Source organism: Mercenaria mercenaria, chromosome 5 (genome assembly GCF_021730395.1).
Source record: "Mercenaria mercenaria strain notata chromosome 5, MADL_Memer_1, whole genome shotgun sequence".
Lineage (NCBI taxonomy): Eukaryota > Metazoa > Mollusca > Bivalvia > Venerida > Veneridae > Mercenaria > Mercenaria mercenaria.
The window spans coordinates 16,984,842-17,004,570 of NC_069365.1; the positions used below are offsets into that span (position 1 = coordinate 16,984,842).

At 35.5% G+C, this 19,729-nt stretch overlaps 1 long non-coding RNA gene across 1 annotated transcript; it reads left to right on the top strand.

The window, feature by feature from the left end:
- The first annotated feature begins 16,688 nt into the window (after positions 1-16,688).
- Positions 16,689-19,324, top strand: LOC123556576 (uncharacterized). The gene is made up of 3 exons (XR_006687486.2): positions 16,689-16,783; positions 17,165-17,331; positions 19,094-19,324. It is a non-coding gene; the product is annotated as an uncharacterized LOC123556576 (long non-coding RNA).
- The last annotated feature ends 405 nt before the right edge of the window (positions 19,325-19,729 follow it).

A 19,729-nucleotide genomic window follows, 5' to 3' on the forward strand; every position in this document is an offset into this window, starting at 1 on the left:
GTCCCCATATAATGTAAACTGTGATGCCACAACTTAAAACCAAATAAATAAAAAAAAACATCTAAATTCTATGGCCACTTTCTATTTTCTTTTATAAGTGGTCAGGGGCAAGTGATTTGAAGCCAGCAACCTTAACCTCTTTGCCATGGTGGCTTGGACAAAATTATGAACAAACAAGAGCAATAAGCTCTGCACACCAAACAGATTTCAGTCTTCCCAGTGTGTTCATTAAAGAAAAGCTGCACTGTATTTCTATTTGATAAACTGTATTATCTTCTTCATCATTTTTGATTTTTCAAAATACTATAAATTGGGTACTATTCGCAATGATTATATATTCCCTAATATTCACAAATAAATGTTTTTTGTACAATGAAGATCTGTTTGTTTATTTTTAGGTTAATGCCATTTTTCAACAGTATTTCAGTTAAGTAACAGCAGGCAGTTAACCTAACCAGTGTTCCTTGATTCTGTACCAGTACAAAACTGTTCTCCACAAGTAACTGCCAACTTCCCCACATGTATGAATCAATGATGGAGGACGACTGATGTCTTTTATCATAACATCACGGAGAACATATGCCATGCCCGGCGATCAAATCACAACCCTGAGATCCATAGATCTGCGCTCTCTCTATTGAGCTAAGTGGGCCGGCTAGACAAGCTAATTCAAAACTTTGTGAAATATTAGGAAACACTTTACAAGAACAAACAACATGAAGCACAAATTCTTCACAACACACATTGCATCAATTGTATCAAAATAATATTTCCGTAACGGCTGTGATCAGACTTTGGTTACTTTAGCATTCACTTTTTTATGCTATGTAATGAACAAGAGCGCCGCTAAGCGGGGCAATATACGCCCGAAGGGTTACATCAGAGGATGGGAGCAAAATTTAAAAAACTTGACTGTTGAAGCCCAAAAGACAGGAACAACAAAAAAGAAGAAATTCCAAAAAAAAAAAATCTAAGTCCACAAAAAAATTCTTACCAGTTAAAGTTATGTCAAAATACATCTAAAAATTGGATGTACCATCCATGTTGTACCACAGAAAAGTGGTCTCGGTTTTTCCCTACGGCCAATAATAAAAAAGTTTCAAAATAAGCTATTTATAGTAACAAAAAAGGGAAGTGATTCAAAAACAAAAATTATTGTAAGAGAACAAAAAAGGATCTGCAAAATAAAAACGAGCACTGCAATGCAGAACAATATACACAAAGCAAAGTCATATATGACCTTTGACCCCTAAGTGTGACCTTGACCTTGAAGCGAGTCAAACAAAACATGCGCTCTGCACGTTGCCTCAGTGTGGTGAACATTTGTGCCAAGTTTCTTTGAAATCATTCAAGCAGTTCACAAGTTACAGAGCGGACACGAAACACACTCATATGACCTTTCACTCCTAAGTGTGACCTTGACCTTGAAGCTAGTCATCCGAAACAAGTGCTCTGCACGTCGTCTCAGTGTGGTGAACATTTGTGCCAACTTTCTTTGAAATCCTTCGAGCAGTTCAAGAGTTACAGAGCGGACACGAAACGCACTCATATAATCTTTGACCCCTAAGTGTGACCTTGACCTTGAAATGACACATCCAAAACATGCGCTCTGCACGTCGTCTTGGTGTAGTGAACATTTGTGTCAAGTTTCTTTGAAATCCTTCAAGGGGTTCAAGAGTTACAGAGCGGACACGAAATTGCTAACGGACGGACGGACGGTCGGACGGACAGACGGACACCGGGACCATAACATCATACGTCCCTTCGGGCGTACAATAATACACAAAGACACATGCATGTGTTTAATTAGCATAATTACAACTTTATGTTTTGTTTCATTAGTAATTATGTAAACAAACTTACTTGAACAATTTATAGATAAGTCCAAAGATTAACTTTGAATTGTACTAGGCATTGAAAAAAAAATGTTTGTTTCTGGTAACATGCTAAAAAAAAGGCAGTAGCTAGTGAACCGTCACCGGTGCAGCAGACCTGAGGTCTAGTGCACCGTCACCGGTGCAGCATACCTGAGGTCTAGTGCACCGTCATTTTTGTTATATATAAAATATAGCCTTTCTTTGAAGTATAGTTATAACATCTTGTCACCAGTAATATGTATGACCATTATTAAAAGAATGAAGTAAGATAAACCTTGATTTACCTTTTAATTTACCGATTTACCTCAATCTTCACTCTTTGGCAACATTATTTCAGATTCACTATCTCATGACCAGAGCTGCCACCACAAAAGACAAACACGCCCAATCCAATCATTAAATAACTTTAACAAGCAATCCAACAATGCCTACATTTGTAGACCTTCATTCATTGTCTTAATTTAATCTTTATTGCCTTTCACAGTTTTAATCATGGATTTCGTGAGATGCAGCTATTGTAATCAATAATATAACAAATATTGAACTTATAAACAGTTTTCACCGTGCATGTACATTATAAAATATTTGCTTGCAAGATATCAATATTTCCGAATTTACGGTCCCATGACATAATAAATCTGAAATTAAGATCCAATTTCAATTTTGATATGTATACTTACATATATATCCAAATACAGACAATAATTATTTTTATTTATTCGACTTAAATTGACAAAAATATATGGTATTCATGAAAATTAAAAAAAAAAAATCAAAGAAATTCATTCTGTCATTCGGAAATATCTTAGTAAATGACGACTACTAATGTTGCCGAAGAACGAAGATCAGCGCTTGAGATAAAGCCATAAATTAACAAGTAAGTCAAGGTTTATCTTACTTCATTCTTTTAATTATGTTCTTGCTTATTACTGGTGAAAATATCTTTCAATTAAACTTTACATAAAGGCTATGTTTTATATATATTAAAATGACGGTGCACTAGACCTCGGGTCTGCTGCACCGGTGACGGTGCACTAGACCACGGGTCTAGTGGTAAGTTACTAAGGTTGCTTTGATTTTTTTTTATTAAGTGGGACTTTTCGGAAATTATTTTTGTGTCAAAATATGAATACAAATAAGGGGTTATGCAGAGCATCAGTAAGTTGACTTTTTACATCACTGACCATGTTTAAAGCTAAAAAGTGCTGCTTTGCAACTTTTTGTTAAAAAAGTTAAAAAAAACAGAAGCTGTCTGTGAGACAGCGCTCTCGACTTTTCTCAGTGCTTGACTCTGAATTAGAGCCTTGCCAGTAAAAACTTTTTAAAACTTTAACCAAAAAATTCTAAGTTAAAAAGATGCATAACTCTGTCAAAATTCAAATCAGAGTTATGGGGATTGTTTCTCCTGGTGTGTAATTTGATAGCAAATAACTATTTTAGGTTTCAAGTTATTATTAATAGCTTTGATAGTAACAGAGATATTTGACTTCACCAAAAACTAACCAAAAATTTAAAGTTAAAAAGGGGCATAACTCTGTCAAAATTCAAATCAGAGTTATGGGAATTGTTTCTCCTGGTGTAGACTTTGATAGTAAATAACTACTTTAAGTTTCAAGTTAATAGCTTTAATATAACAAAGATATTTGACTTGATCAAAAACTTTAACCAAAAATTCTATGTTAAAAAGGGGCATACCTCTGTCAAAATTCAAACAGAGTTATGAGGATTGTTTCTCCTGATGTAGGCTATGATAGTAAATAACTATTTTAAGTTTCAAGTCAAAGGCTTTGATAGTAACAGAGATGTTTGACTTTATCAAAAACTTTAACCAACTGCGATGCCGACGCTGACGCAGGGGCAAGTGCAATAGCTCTACTTTTTCTTTGAAAAGTTGAGCTAAAAATCACATTTTGGGTCAGGCAAAAAAAAAATGGGTACATTTTGACTTTCACAAGTGGGTAGTATATATACATTTTGACTTCATGTGGGTACATTTTTAGCTCGACTATTCATAGAATAGTGAGCTATTGCACTCGCCCATGCGTCGGCGTCGGCGTCGGCGTCGGCGTCTGCGTCCGCGTCCGCGTCCCGATTTTGGTTAAGGTTTTGTATGTAAGCTGGTATCTCAGTAACCACTTGTGGGAATGGATTGAAACTTCACACACTTATTCACTGTGACAAACTGACTTACATTGCACAGGTTCCATAACTCTATTTTGCTTTTTTACAAAATTATGCCCCTTTTTCGACTTAGAAATTTTTGGTTAAGGTTTTGTATGTAAGCTGGTAACTCAGTAACCACTTGTGGGAATGGATTGAAACTTCACACACTTATTGACTGTGATGAACTGATCTACATTGCACATGTTCCATAACTCTATTTTGCTTTTTTACAAAATTATGCCCCTTTTTCGACTTAGAAATTTTTGGTTAAGGTTTTGTATGTAAGCTGGTATCTCAGTACTTACTAATGGGAATGGATTGAAACTTCACATACTTGTTCACTATCATGATCTGACATGCACTAAGCAAGTCCCATAACTCTACTCTCTTTTTTTTCAAAATTATGCCCCTTTTTCGACTTAGCAGTTTTTGGTTAAATTTTTGTATGTAATCTGATATCTCAGTATCCACTGATTGGAATGGATTGAAACTTCATACACTTGTTCACTGTCATGATCTAACATGCACTGTGAAGGTCCCATAACTCTACTTGGCATTTTTACAAAATTATGCCCCTTTGACTTAGCAGTTTTTTGTTAAGTTTTTGTATGTAAGCTGGTATCTCAGTATCCACAAATTGGAAAGGATTGAAACTTCACACACTTGTTCACTGTCTTGATATGACATGCTGTACAGAGGTTCAATACCTCTACTTTGCATTTTACAAAATTATGCCCCCTTTTCAACTTTTGTATTCATTCAATTGACAAGGCTGTTGAATAGTCGAGCGTTGCTGTCCTCCGACAGCTCTTGTTACTCTTTTTTTTACGTTTTGACCTGCACCCAGCCAAACATAATTATAGGGTAGGTCGGGATACCAGAAACAATTTTTTTTATGCCTTAAATTACCTCTCATAGCAAAGTTTCACTAATTTCTACGCAACATGTTAACATCAGACTTCAAGTTACACATTTTGAAAATTCCTATAATCTATTTGTAAGATCAGTTGATCTAATTTGCTGAACTTCATCACAAAGTATTCCCAGTCTTAAGCTTACTGTTTTCTAAAATTCCTCAGGAAATGACAGAGTTATTTTGCAGAGTTAAACAACCAGAAATTTTTCAAGTGCTACATTTTCACAGTGTCTGTGAACATTCCATGAACATTTTGAAACATGTCCAGAGTGATTTCCAGAAATGTCCATGGAAATTTTTCACAAACACTCAAGACATGTTATATAACAGGTGACTTTTCATTGAAAATACCTACTTTCAATTGAAGTTTTGCATTTGTCCACAGTTTTTCCATAGTTATTCTGTAATATCTACAGCCATGAAAAAATCAAAATTTAAATATTATATTGTGCAGAATAACAGATAAGTTTTCAGAGCGAGTTGGTTATAACCCCATAGTTTTAGTTTGAAAACAGAATTTGGTATTCTTAAAAACACATACCCTACAATCCCCAGATTCAAATTTGGCCTAAAGATCATTCTTAACAATTTAAGTTTCAAGAAGATAGGGTCATAAATGTGGCCTCTACAATGTTAACAAGCTTTTACTTTGATTTGACTGGGTGACCTATTTTTGACCCCACATGACCCAGTTTCGGATTTGACATAGAGATCATCAAGACAAACATTCTGCCCAGGTTTCATGAAAATAGAGTCATAAATGAGGCCTCAAGAGTGTTAACGAGCTTTTCCTTTTATTTAAACGGGTGACCTAGTTTTTGACCCCCGCATGACCCAGTTTTAAACTTGGCCTAGCAGGCATTAAGATAAACATTCTGACCAAGTTTCATGAAGATATGGTCATAAATGTGGACCCTAGATTGTTAAAAAGCTTTTCCTTTGATTTGACTGGGTGACCTATTTTTGACCCCACATGACCCAGTTTCGAACTTGACCTAGAGATCATCAACAAAAACATTTCTGACCAGGTTTCATGAAGACAGAGCCATAAATGAGGCCTCTAGAATGTTAACAAACTTTTTCCTTTGATTTGAACGGGTGACCTAGTTTTTGACTCCGTATGACCCAGTTTCTAACTTGCCCTAGCAATCCCATTCATACCCGTGACCCTGCTCTTATGCCTATGCATTGTAATAGATTTTGTTTTTCTTCTTCTTCAAAGTTCTTCTTTTATAGTAATGGCAAACGCTCAATATGATACAATATGGCCATGCGTTGGGGCCACGGTGGGGGTTAGAAAAAGTAAAAGACTATCAGGTGCTTCCTAACAGTTAAGGTAAAAAGAAGGTGCAAAAATCTAACAATGGCCTTGAAATTTTTCAGAATTGCACTTCTAAATTGTTTGATGAAAATCATGTATACCAGTAATTCCCTATTCAGCCTGTATTTTGCAGTGAAATTATCCTAAGGTGAACAATGTCGGCCTATGTGGTCCCTATTATTAATTCTTAAATTCATAAAGGTAAACAATACCCTGAATTTCCCATAAAACAGGTTTCTTTCATACCTAGATTTTGACCATATTTCATCCCTAAATTCTATAGCCAGTAAATCTGGTAAAGCCATTGGGAGGCAAAAGTAAAATATAATTGTAACACATACCTTTATTTTTCCTATTAGACTGATGCAACAATCACAAATGTAATTAAGTCAATTTTATTAATTTACCAAAAGATACTAAACTGCTAAATCAAAAATAACCATCCATGCACAACAGGTAGAGAAGTAACATTTGTGTACACTGTAAGTCATGAATAAGTCATGAAAATTTTAACACATAACTGTTCATTTATTGGTCATCCATACAAATGGTACAAAGTATGTCCAGAGGGTACATAATAGCAGCTAGACTGAATGAATAATAACTACAGTCAAACCTGTGTTAAAGACCACCTCTGAACAGAGACCACCTGTCTCTAAAAACCACATGTTTTGTTTCCCATTTTAACATTTACAGTGTATTTTAACCTGTGAATAAAGATCACCTCCCAACAAAGACCACATTTTGGCTCTCCAAAGGGTGGTCTTTGTAGACAGGTTTGACTGTATTATAAATATAATATGAAAGCCCTACCCCTACAAATGTGAAACCAAAATTTGTAGACCTGTTTGGCGCCAACCTATATTGTGTTGGTGCACCGTAAAACCCAAATAAATAAATAAACTACCCCTACAAAACAAGGTTTTGAGAGTATACTGGAATCACTGTATAGTTTGTCTATTAATATGTCACACATTACCAGTAAGAGGTCATCCATTTGGAGGGAGTTCTATGGGAATAGTGATTTTTATAGAAAAAAAAGTCCAGCTTGATTTGCTTGAAGTTAGTCTTGCTTTTATATAATTGAATTTCAAAATAAAAAATTGGCATTCAAATCTATGTTGGCATATTTCTGCCAACAAGGTATAGCTATTGTGATTCTTAAAAAAGCTATCTTGATAAAGCGAAGTTTTCTGAAAAGATGATTTATCTCAATAGCTGAAAGTTTCCTGGAAATAGTGTTGGAAAATTTACATTAGTATCTCAATATCAGTAAGACAGCTATCTTAACACTTTGAGCAATTATCTTGATTTTTCTAACTTTTCTGAATACTATCTCAATAGTCTAAAGTTTCCTGGAAGTAAAAAGCATATCTTGAAAACAGTAATTTATTGCATAATGTTTTCAGAAAAATGCACAGTTTTTCTAGAATATGTTATAGAATGTTATCATAATAGTTACCAAGCATCTTGTGGCAGTTTCAAGCACTAACATGAAATTTTGTGCTAAAAATTATTTAATATCTTCAGGAAATAAATGAAATATCTATAAAATATTATGTTTTGCTGAAATGTTTTCAGAAAAATGCTCAAGTTTCACAGGAAGTTTACAATGTTATCCTCATAGCTATCTGTGAAAGAAATAAGTATGCCCCCAAACAAATCAAAGAAAAGGCAAGATGCTGATCACAGGACACTTGAGCCCCAACTTCCCATCATTGAAAGGTTGACCATATTTTACTTGCTGTCAATGCAAGACTGTAAACCATTTAGGAAAACATTGCTGTTGAACAAATAAATACAAACCCATTTAATATCTATAATTGATACCAATGAACACAGTAAATATAACATGTTAATAATTTCCAGGTGAGTAAATGGTTTATTCATAATAACCCTTACCATGCTAAATTTCTATAATGACCTTGTCTATCTTTCAATTAGGACTACCATTAACTGTTAGAAGGGGTGCTTACCTAAAAAGATACTGACTGAAAGGCAAACAATGCAGATCTTGATCAGCCTGCACATTCATTCATTCATTCATTCACTTAATTGAAAAACCGATATCAGCCAGTGCATTATTAGGTAGAAGTCTGCAATATTGTCCTTGAATCTGTGACCCCTTGCTTATATGCGGCAGTGCTTTACTGGCCAAACATACTGCGGCTGCCTGACATATTTTCTACCTTATTGTGACTCAGTTGGTGAAATTATTTTTCTGAATATTTCTGAAACATGTCTGAACATAGACTGAACCCTGTCTGAACCATTTTTAGCAGTCTGAATCTTTCCGAACAGGGAGTTTATGTTGTGGACATTTCTGAGTGTTACTGAACTGTATCTGAAAGATTTAGAGACAAATTCGAAAAGTTTCAGAAGATGATTTTTCTGAGCTTTTACTGAAATATTCCTGAAAGATTAAAAAGTAAATTAAGGATATTCCATTTGACCAATTTTTCTAAAATACTACCGAAATGCACATCAAAAATAAGTTAAAAATGTTTCTTGTTATGAATTTCTAAATTCACAATTTCAAAAATATTTTTATACACAAAAGATACCTATGCATATTTTTTTTCATTAATTTTACAAGAGAAAAAAATTAGTATGTCCATGATCATTATCATTTCAACTCAACTCGACAATTTTATTTTGTAATTAAGGCCACCGGCTCACAATACATAAACATATAAGACATGCGGTGAGTAAGTAATGCATGTTTGGATAAAGTGAGTATTCTCCCTTTAACATTCACATCAATAATCTATGTATTCAGTAAATGTTAAACAATCACTGCTATTCTATTAAAAAAAATTTTTTTTCTTTTTTCAGAAAGAAACATTTGGTACAGCCTTTCAAGACAAAGATCTTTTTAAGACCCTTCACTGTCTTTTTCTCACATGTATATAGACTTCAACAATATTACAATTAATCAACAAAATAATATATTCATTTTTATACCCCCGTTTGAAACACGGGACGTATTATGGGATCACCTCTGGCGGGCGGGTGGGCGGGCGGCGTCCACAGACTTTGTCCGGAGCATATCTTCTTCATGCATGGAGGGATTTTGATGAAACTTGGCACAGTTGTTCACCATCATGAGACGGAGTGTTGTGCGCAAGAACCAGGACCCTAGGTCTAAGTTTAAGGTCACACTTAGAGGTCAAAGGTCAAATTCAAGAATGATTTTGTCCGGAGCATATCTTCTTCATGCTCGGAGCGATTTTGATACAACTTGGCACAAATGTTTACCATCATGAGACGGAGTGTCGTGCACAAGAATCAGGTCCCTAGGTCTAAGGTCAAGGTCACACTTAGAGGTCAAATGATACAAGAATGAAAACTTTGTCCGGAGCATTTCTTCTTCATGCATGGAGGGATTTTGATATAACTTGGCACAAATGTTCACCACCACGAGACGTAGTGTCATGCGCAAGAACCAGGTCCCTAGGTCTAAGGTCAAGGTCACACTTAGAGGCCAAAAGTCAGATACAAGAATGACTTTGTCCGAAGCATTTCTTCTTCATGCATGGAGGGATTTTGATGTAACTTGGCACAATTGTACACCATCATGAGACGAAGTGTTATGCATAGGTCCCTTCTTTAGAATTACTACCCTTTGTTGTTACTATAAATAGCTTATATTGTAACTTTTTCATTACTAGTCGTAGGGGAAAATCGAGACCACTTTTTTGTAGTACAACATGCATGTTACATCCAATTTTGAGGTGTATTTTTACCAATCTCTACCTGGTAAGGATTTTTGTGTGGACTTACAATTTTTTGGGGGGGATTTGTTTTTTTTTTTTTTTTTTTTTTTTTTTTTTTTTTTTTTTTTTTTTAAGATTAACTTCCCTTAGTTGTTACTATAAATAACTTATATTGTAACTTTTTTATAATTGACTGTAGGGAAAAACCAAGACCACTTTTCTGTGGTAGTAGATGTTACTTTCAAATTTTAGGTGTATTTTAAGGTATCTCTACCTGCATGGTAAGGAGTTTTTATGTGGATTTAGAAAAACAAAAGAATTACAATAATTACTATTTAACAACCACAAAATTAAAATTCCATTTGCAAATACAGGTGCTAGGGTAAAGAAATTTGCTGTGACGGGCGTATATTGTGACATTCTGGCACTCTTGTTCCTTTTGCACTTGGTGTTCATAGCAAAACTATGGCTGCCACATTATAAACCAGGCATTGGGAAACTGCTCTCGGAAATTGTCTTAATTAATTGGGAAAATCTGCAAAATACAAAAATCTATCGCAGGGCCGGATCCAGATATTTTTGACTGGAGGGCACCAGTCTTGAACGAAGACGTCACCGCCGAGGCGCATAGCAGGGTGTTGGAGGGGGCTTTTTGCCCATGTTAGGGGATTCAGGGGGTCTTCCTCTGGAATTTCTTTTGAAATACAGGTATGAAATGGTATCCTCAGGTGCATTAATTGGTGGGTGTACTCCCCTCATAGTAGGGGGCTCAGGGGGCTCCCCCTCCCCTCTGGAAATTTTGAAATACAGGCATGAAATGGTGGCCTCTGCATTTTTAGGTCTAAATTTTGAGATATTGTAGGGGTATGTTACTTCCCTCTTGATTGGGTGGTCAGGGGGCTCTCCCCCTGGAAAATTTTAAAATACAGGTATGAAATGTTGGCCTCTGAGTCTGGTGCGTTTCTGGGTCTAAATTTTGAGAGAAAACATATTTCTTTGCCAAAATAGTAGGGTGAATCTTTGATGAGTATAGGTCACTTCTCAGCCAACTGTGAGGGGGGGGGGGGGCACGGGCCCTCTTGGCCCGGCCCTGAAACCGGGCCTGTATCGGGCATGTTAAAGAACCGGACAGTCCATTCGCAAAAAGCTAAGTTGTTAGCCGGACAGGCCTGTATCAAATGTATTTCTCTTTGTTCATGGACCTCTCTGTGTCCCTCTGTTCAGATCATTCTTTGTTTGGTTGAATGGTACCCTGTGTGACTGCCCTTTTATGTAAGTTTATCATGAAAAGGGCGCTATAATATAGTAATAATGTAATATAAACGTAATCATATCGGCCTAGCCTTACCTAAATACTGACTGAACATACAAGTCTGTATTATTGTTACATTTAAATACTCCTAAAAGTTACTCCTGAATTATTCTATTCTGGTGCTGGACTATTAAAACAGAAAACATTTTTATTCAGTTCTGAACAAAAAATAACTTGATGTAAGTGTATTGATTATTTACAGATCAAGGTTTTAAAATAAAAGTCAAATGCAGAAAGTGTTAATGAAAAGCATATGTTAAGAAAAGTTTCAGAAATACTCAGAAGTTTTCACAAATATAGTTTTCAGATTTTGTAAATGGCTGAATATTTCTGTATTGATGCCTGAGATTTTCTACATGTGATTTAAATGATTTATGAAAATGTCTGAATCATGTCTGAATATTTCTGAATTATGTTTGAACATTTCTGAAGTGATCTGAATATTTCTGAACTAATGTCTGAACATTTCTGAATTGATGTCTGAACATTTCTGATTATTTTTCTGAATTTTGCCAATTGAAGCATGTATTCAGAAATTAGCAAAGAAGGGATTTTCAGACAAATTCAGAAATGTTCAGCAATTATTCAGATTACAATTCCCAAATATTCAGGGTTTTTTCCATGAGAGAAGGTATCAGTCAATTTTTTTAACTGAATAAATACATGCAGTATGACTACAAAATGTTATATTTTTCACACACAGAAACATTTGATAATTTTATGTGTTCTTTTGTGATTTGATGATTTCAGTCACATTTTATCCATTATCTTCAGACAGTTGCTAAAAGGAAACTTAGGTATCAGAATTACCCAATGATTGAGTCCTGAACAAGGCATTATTACATTTTCTTGAAGAAAAAATGCATGAGCTATGACCACTTGATTAAATACATGCAAACATTTTGTCAACAAAGCCAGCTAAATGACTTGCCAATGGTAGATATGGCAATGGTAGATATGGCAATAACATTGTTAGACCTTAGTAAGCTTGTAGGGAATTAATCGTCAAATCTACTTCCTTTTTTAGCTCACCTGTCACGTAGTGATGGGGTGAGCTTTTGTGATCGCCCTTTGTCCATCGTCCGTCCGTCCGTCCACAATTTCTTGTGAACAAGATAGAGACCACATTTTGCAAGCAATTTTGATCAAACTTGTATAAAACTTGTATTGGCATGATATCTCAGTTCCTTTTGAAAACTGGCCAGATCCCATCATGGGTTCTAGAGTTATTGCCCCTTAAAGGGCCAGAATTTGCTATTTTTGTGCATCAACAATTTCTTGTCTGCACGATAGTGGTTTCATTTATGACTTGATTTTAACCAAACTTGCACACAACTTGTATCACCATAAGATCTTGGTTCCTTTTTTGAACTGGCCAGATCCCATTATGGGTTCCAGAGTTATGACCCCTGAAGGGCCAAAATTAGCTATTTTGACCTTGTCTGCACAATAGCAGCTTTATTTATGATTTGATTTTTACCAAACTTGCACACTACTTGTATCAACATAAGATCTTAGATCCTTTCTTGAATGGCCAGATTCCATTATGGGTTCCAGAGTTATGGCCTCTGAAAGGGCCAGAATTAGCTATTTTGACCTTGTCTGCACAATAGCGGCTTCAGTTATGATTTGAATTTAACCAAACTTGCACACAACTTGTATCGCCATAAGATCTTGGTTCCTTTCTTGAACTGGCCAGATCCCATAATAGGTTCTAGAGTTATGGCCCCTGAAAGGGCCAAAATTAGCTTTTTTGACCTTGTCTGCACAATAGCAGCTTCATTTATGATTTGATTTTAACCAAACTTGCACACAACTTGTATCACCACAAGATCTTGGTTCCTTTCTTCAACTGGCCAGATTCCTTTATGGGTTCCAGAGTTATGGCCCCTGATAGGGCCAGAATTAGCTATTTTGACCTTGTCTGCACAATAGCAGCTTCATTTATGATTTGAATTTAATCAAATTCACACAAAACTAATGTCACCATAAGATCTTGGTTCCTTTCTTGAACCGGCCAGATTCCTTTATGGGTTCCAGAATTATGGCCCCTGAAAAGGCCAAAATTAGCTATTTTGACCTTGTCTGCACAATAGCAACTTCAATTATGATTTGATTTTAACCAAACTTGCACACAACTTGTATCACCATAAGATCTCAATTCCTTTTTTACGCCCGAAGGGACATATTATGTTATCGCCTCGGTGTCCGTCTGTCTGTATGTCTGTTGGTTAGCAATTTCCCTTCCGCTCTGTAACTCTTGAACCCCTAAAAGGATTTCAAAGAAACCTGACACAAATGTTCACCTCATCGAAATGATGTGCAGAGCACATGTTTCGGATGGCTCACTTCAAGGTCAAGGTCACACTTAGGCGTCAAAGGTCATATGACTTTTTTTTGTGTGTATATTGCTCTGCATTTGCGTCGATTGCAGTACTCTTGTTTTTATTTGGCAGATTCTTCTTTTGTTCACTTACAATAATTTTTTTTAATTACTTCCCTTTTATGTTACTATAATAGCTTATTTAGTAACTTTTTTATTATTGGCCGTAGGGAAAAACCAAGACCACTTTTCTGTGGTACAACATGGATGGTAGCTCCAATTTTTAGGTGTATTTTGGCATATCTGTACCTTGTAATATTTTTTTTTTCTTTTTGGTTAAATTCTTCCCTTTGTTGTTCCTGTCCTTTGGGCTTTAACAGTCAAAATTTTGCTCCTATAACCTCCTCTGAAGTAATCCTTCGGGCATGAAACTACTGGCCCGATTTGAAAATAATTTTATTTGAAGTAACTTTAAGAATATTTCAACTATATTTTCTCATAATTCTTTTAATTGATCTCGATTATGATTTTTTTACCTTCTTGTCCTTAAGTGCAATGATAACAGGTGAGCGTTATAGGGCAATTTTGGCCATCTTGTTTAAGATTTACCTTCCTTAGTTATTACTATAAATAACTTATGCCTGTGACCTTTCTTATGTTGTGGGGGCATCCGTGTCTGTGACACATTTCTAGTTTCTTTTTTTAGCTTAATTACCAAATGCACTGGGTCAAGTCCCATAACTCTGACATGCATTTTTGCCAAATTATGCCTCCTTTTGCACTTAGAAAAATCCTGGTTAAAGTTTTGCATGCAAGTTACTATCTACAGATTAAATGCACTGATATCGAATTGAAACTTTACATGTGTCTTCAGGGTTATAAAACTAGGTTATAGCATCAAGTCCCATAACTCTGACATGCATTTTGGCCAAATTATGTCCCCTGTGGTTAAAGTTTTGCATGCAAGTTACTCCAAAACTGATGCAGATACTGGATTGAAACTCAAGATATTCTAACATTTAGGGTAATATTCCTGCTTCTGGGACAATGATTCGAATAGTCGAGAATTTGCTGTCTTATGGACAGCTCTTGTTTAAATTTCGCAATTATATTTCACAAATAATGAAGTAATGAGCTCATTTAGGATAAAGAAACCACCAAATTTCTTCTCCAGTGAGGCTGTTACAGAAATCTTTATAGAAGGAAAAAAGTGTCAGTTTTAATAAAGTGTTCTTTTCTTAAAATGAGCAATTATCATGTATGAATTTTCCAATTTAAAAGACCAAAATGTCCTGATGAAACGCTCAGTCTGTTGTGAAGTTAAAAGGAATTCATGCTCAATCTTTATTCTGTAAGATTCTTAATTTGTATGTCTGATTTTAATAGGAATTTTTGACATATGAATGATGCATAATTTACATAATAATACCTGCTTGTTAATCATACCCCCACAAAACGAAGTTTGGGTGGTCATGGTATATAAGAGTGAGCTTGGCGGTCGGTCCGTCCGTTGGTTTTCATGGTTTCTGGATGATAACTCATGAAAGGCTTGACCGATTTAAATAATTTATGGTACACAGGTGAAACATCAGAAAATACAGGTCAAGTTCAACTTTGGGGTCAGTAGGTCAAAGGTCAAGGTCACAGTGACCCTGAACAGTTAAATGGTTTCCGGGTGATAACTTGAGAACACTTGGGCCTAGGATCATAAATTTTGGTACACAGGTGTAACATCATGAAATACAGGTCAGATTCGACTTTGAGGTCAGTAGGTCAAAGGTCAAGGTCACAGTGACTCAGAACAGTTAAACGGTTTCCAGATGATAACTTGAGAACCCTTGGATCTAGGATCATAAATTTTTGTACACAGGTCACTGAGGTGTAACATGATGAAATACAGGTCAAGTTCGACTTTGAGGTCAGTAGGTCAAAGGTCAAGGTCACAGTGACACTGAACAGTTAAACAGTTTCCGGGTGATAACTTGAGAACGCTTTGGTCTAGGATCATAAATTTTTGTACACAGGTGTAACATCAGAAAATACAGGTCAAGTTCGGCTTTGGGGTCAGTAGGTCAAAGGTCAAGGTCACAATAGCACGAAATAGTTAAACGGTTTCCGGATGATAACTTGAGAACGCTTGGGCCTAGGATCATGAAAATTGATAGGGAGGTTGGTTATGACCAGCAGATGACCCCTAATGATTTTGAGGTCAGTAGGTCACAGGTCCAGGTCACGGTGACCCAGAACATTTAAACAGTTTTCAGACAATAACTTCAGAACGCTTGGGACTAGGATCACGAAACTTAATAAGTGAGTTGGTCATGACCAGCAGATGACCCATATTGATTTTGAGTTCCAAAGGTCAAAGGTCAGAGTGACCCGGAACATTTAAACCTTTTCTGGACAATAACTTGAGAACGCTTGGGCCGAGGATCATGAAACTTCATAGGGAGGTTGATCATGACCAGCAGATGACCTCTATTGATTTTGAGGTCAGTTGGTCAAAGGTCAAGCAAGTTTGGCTTTGACATTGGCTTAGTCCTGTGACAAGGCCATATTGTGGGGGTATAATTTGTCACTCCTGTGATACAACTCTAGTTTCTTTGATTTGATTTAACCCTTATCATGCTGGACACAATTGATTCTTCCTTTGCGACCAGAGTAGATTATGGTCAGCCTGCACATATCTGTGCAGGCTGATCATGATCTGCACTGTTTGCTATACAGCCAGTATCTTTTTGGTAAACACCCCTTTAAACAGTTAATGATACTGTCCAAATTGGAAGATGGACAAGTTCATAATAGAAATTTAGAAGGGTAAGGGTTAAACCGGATGATAAATATTTGAAAGTTTAACTTTTTTTTAACATTTTACAGTTTTCCGACATTGTCATAGTATTATATTAAAAAACAAAATTATTGAATACATTGAGCTATTTCTGTAAGAAAATGTGTTAAATTTTTGTCATTCTTTGTAAGAATCTGAATCTGAGATTACCTTCCTTTAGCAGTTTGCATCATAAATTTATACGGAATTACTTGTATTTATACATGTATTTAGGATGCATTGAATACAGCTGTGATGGGAGATTTAAGGTCTAATAAAGAAGAAATAGTGAAAGCTGTTCTTGGCGTGCAACTTGTTATCAAAGAAAGTAAGTCACCGACATGTAATTGCTTTATATGTGTCATTTTTAACACTGAGCACTAGTAGCACTAATACAACTTATACATTTTAGATCATATGATAACTTTCAAAGTTTGATCCTGCTTCTCAAGGTCATTTATCATGTAGGTAGAATCAGCAGCACTCCATAAGCTGGATAGATTTTGAAAACTTTCCTTGCTCTATAATGCACAATTATAAAAATATTTCAATTTATATCTCTGTTTTGAATGAAGCAAGCTTCAGTTTAATTGTTGTTGGTAGATGACTATTGTTATTAGGGTCGTGCTTTCAAATCTGCATGAAACAGTGTACTTTAGCCTGAAAATTCAATACTCATTTAAATTTTAGTTCTTTTTTCTGTTTCCAGGTATTTATGGTTTCCATGGCAACAAGAAAATTCCGTTTATCAAGATCACTGTGGCAATACCTCGCCTCATTGCACCAGCAAAAAGGCTGCTCGAACATGGTTTCAGTTTTCCAGGTTATGGACAATTCTGCTTTCAGTCCTACGAGTCTAACAGATTTTGAAATTAGGTATGTGTTATTACAACATAGCAGATTTAAGTCGAAAAATCAAAGATGCCGTATTGAAAGGTCACTATTCAGATTTTTGTTTGATAGTAGGTTGAACAGTACTGGGAATGAAACTGGTTCTTTTTGCATGAAATTGTATGTCCAAGCTATCCTAAACGAAAGCATCAGACTACAAATACAGAGTTCCTGAAAATTGATTTGTGTAGATTTTCTGTGACACAGTGAAAACCTTTAACAAGATGAAGAAGTTTTAAGATTCTTGAAATACTGATATGTACCTCATGACTATAGTTTTATTGCTGACACTTGTTGACTGGCAAGCCTCTCAGTAAGTGTTTTATACTATGAAATTTGAAATTAATTATACCCCCACCAAACATGTTTGGAGGGGGGTATATGGGAGTCAGTTTTGTCGCATCGCGTCCCGAAATCTATTATCTCAGTTATTACTAAATGGATTTGATTCAAACTTAAAATAGATGTTCCACCTTATCACCCACATCATGTGACACAAGGTGCATAACTCTGACACCAAGTTTTCATGAATTATGTCCCCTTTTACTTAGAATTTAAGGTTAATTTTGTTGTATTTTCACTATTTCTCAGTTATTACTAAATGGATTTGATTCAAACTTAAAATAGTTGTTCCACCTCATCACCCACATCATGTGCCATAAGGTGCTTAACTCTGACATCAATTTTTTATGAATTATGTCCCCTTTTTACTTTAAATTTAAGGTTGATTTTGATGTATTTTCACTATATCTCAGTTATTACAAAATGGATTTGATTCAAACTTAAAATAGATGTTCCACCTCATCACCCACATCATGTGACACAAGGTGCATAACTCTGACACCAATTTTTCATGAATTATGCCCCTTTTTACTTAGAATTTAAGGTTAATTTTGATGTATATTCACTGTATCTCAGTTACTACTAAATGGATTTGATTTAAACTTAAAATAAATGTTCCACCTCATCACCCACATCATGTGACACAAGGTGCATAACTCTGACACCAATTTTTCTTGAATTATGTCCCCTTTTACTTAGAATTTAAGGTTAATTTTGATGTATTTTCACTATATCTCATTCTGATTGGCTTAGAGCCAAAGGGAAGTAACCTTTTTTAACTTTTGTACTGAGTTTCTTCCCCTTAAATTCTAGGAATTAGTCTATTTTTAGAAATCCTATTTTTAGATTTTCAATATTTTTGGTATTTTTCTAACTTTTTTATTATCAGTCCTATGTAAAAAGTAAATACATTTTTCTGTGGTAACATGGGTAGGTAAGACACTTTTTTGTATTCACTTTTAGTGTATCTCTAATATTAGAGATTTTTTATATTTACCTCATCCCTCATCCAGGGCACATAATTATACTAGTATTACTTATATGTGGAAGCCCAGGATGAAGTACTCCAAAGACGAGTAAACTTCTTTTTAAGTATTAAGCTTTTTTGACATTTTTATATTATTCTAAGTATTTTTAAGATTACTTATGGTTGCCATTCTTCTGTGACAAGACCGTATGGTGGGGGTATGAGTCACTCCTGTGACTAGTTTTTACAGTTTTATTTTTTAATTTTTGACATTCTATCCAAGTAAACACAAGTTCAAGTTCAGACTGGTCACATAGCATAAACTATGGTTTGGCTGTTTATATATGGAGTCGTGTGAGAAATGCTATTGACAAACAAACAAACAAATGAATAATTGCATTGGTTTTATGGTAATAACCACTGATTTCTTCTGTTAAGGTTCATGGTAGACAGTAATGTTGTTGGTTGTAACTGGATAGAGGTTCCAGCGGGGAAGTACTGTATCAGACAAGGAAAACTCTAACCAATCTGATGCAAAGAGACCTCCGATGAAATCTAGATGTCAGATTGAGCTGGACGTGTCCTGGCAGGACTTTATCTCACATATGCCTGAAGGAGAATGGTCCTGAGTTGCCCCATACAGAATTTTGAGCTTTGATATAGAATGTGCAGGGCATATAGGTAGGATGTTTGTTACCAACATTAAAAGTTGAAAAATAAATACATTGTTTGATCTACCAATTCTGTACCTGAAGTTTTTGCAAACTTGTTGAAAATGTTTGCATTACATGTTCATTATAAAGAACATGAATGGTAGAAAGTAGAAACTTGATAGTTTTTAGCTCACCTGTCACATAGTGACAAGGTGAGCTTTTGTGTTCACCCGTCGTCAGTTCGTGCGTGCGTCCGGACAACTGAAAAGAAAGATAGGGCCATCTAATGGTAAAGAGAACAAAAGAGAACAATAGCTTCAATCCGTTAACAATAGATTAAAGGACCAGGTCTCTCTATTCAAACAAAAGAAAATAACAAAAGAAACGGCCCTCTCTTTCATTTCGGCCGTCCGTCAACAAT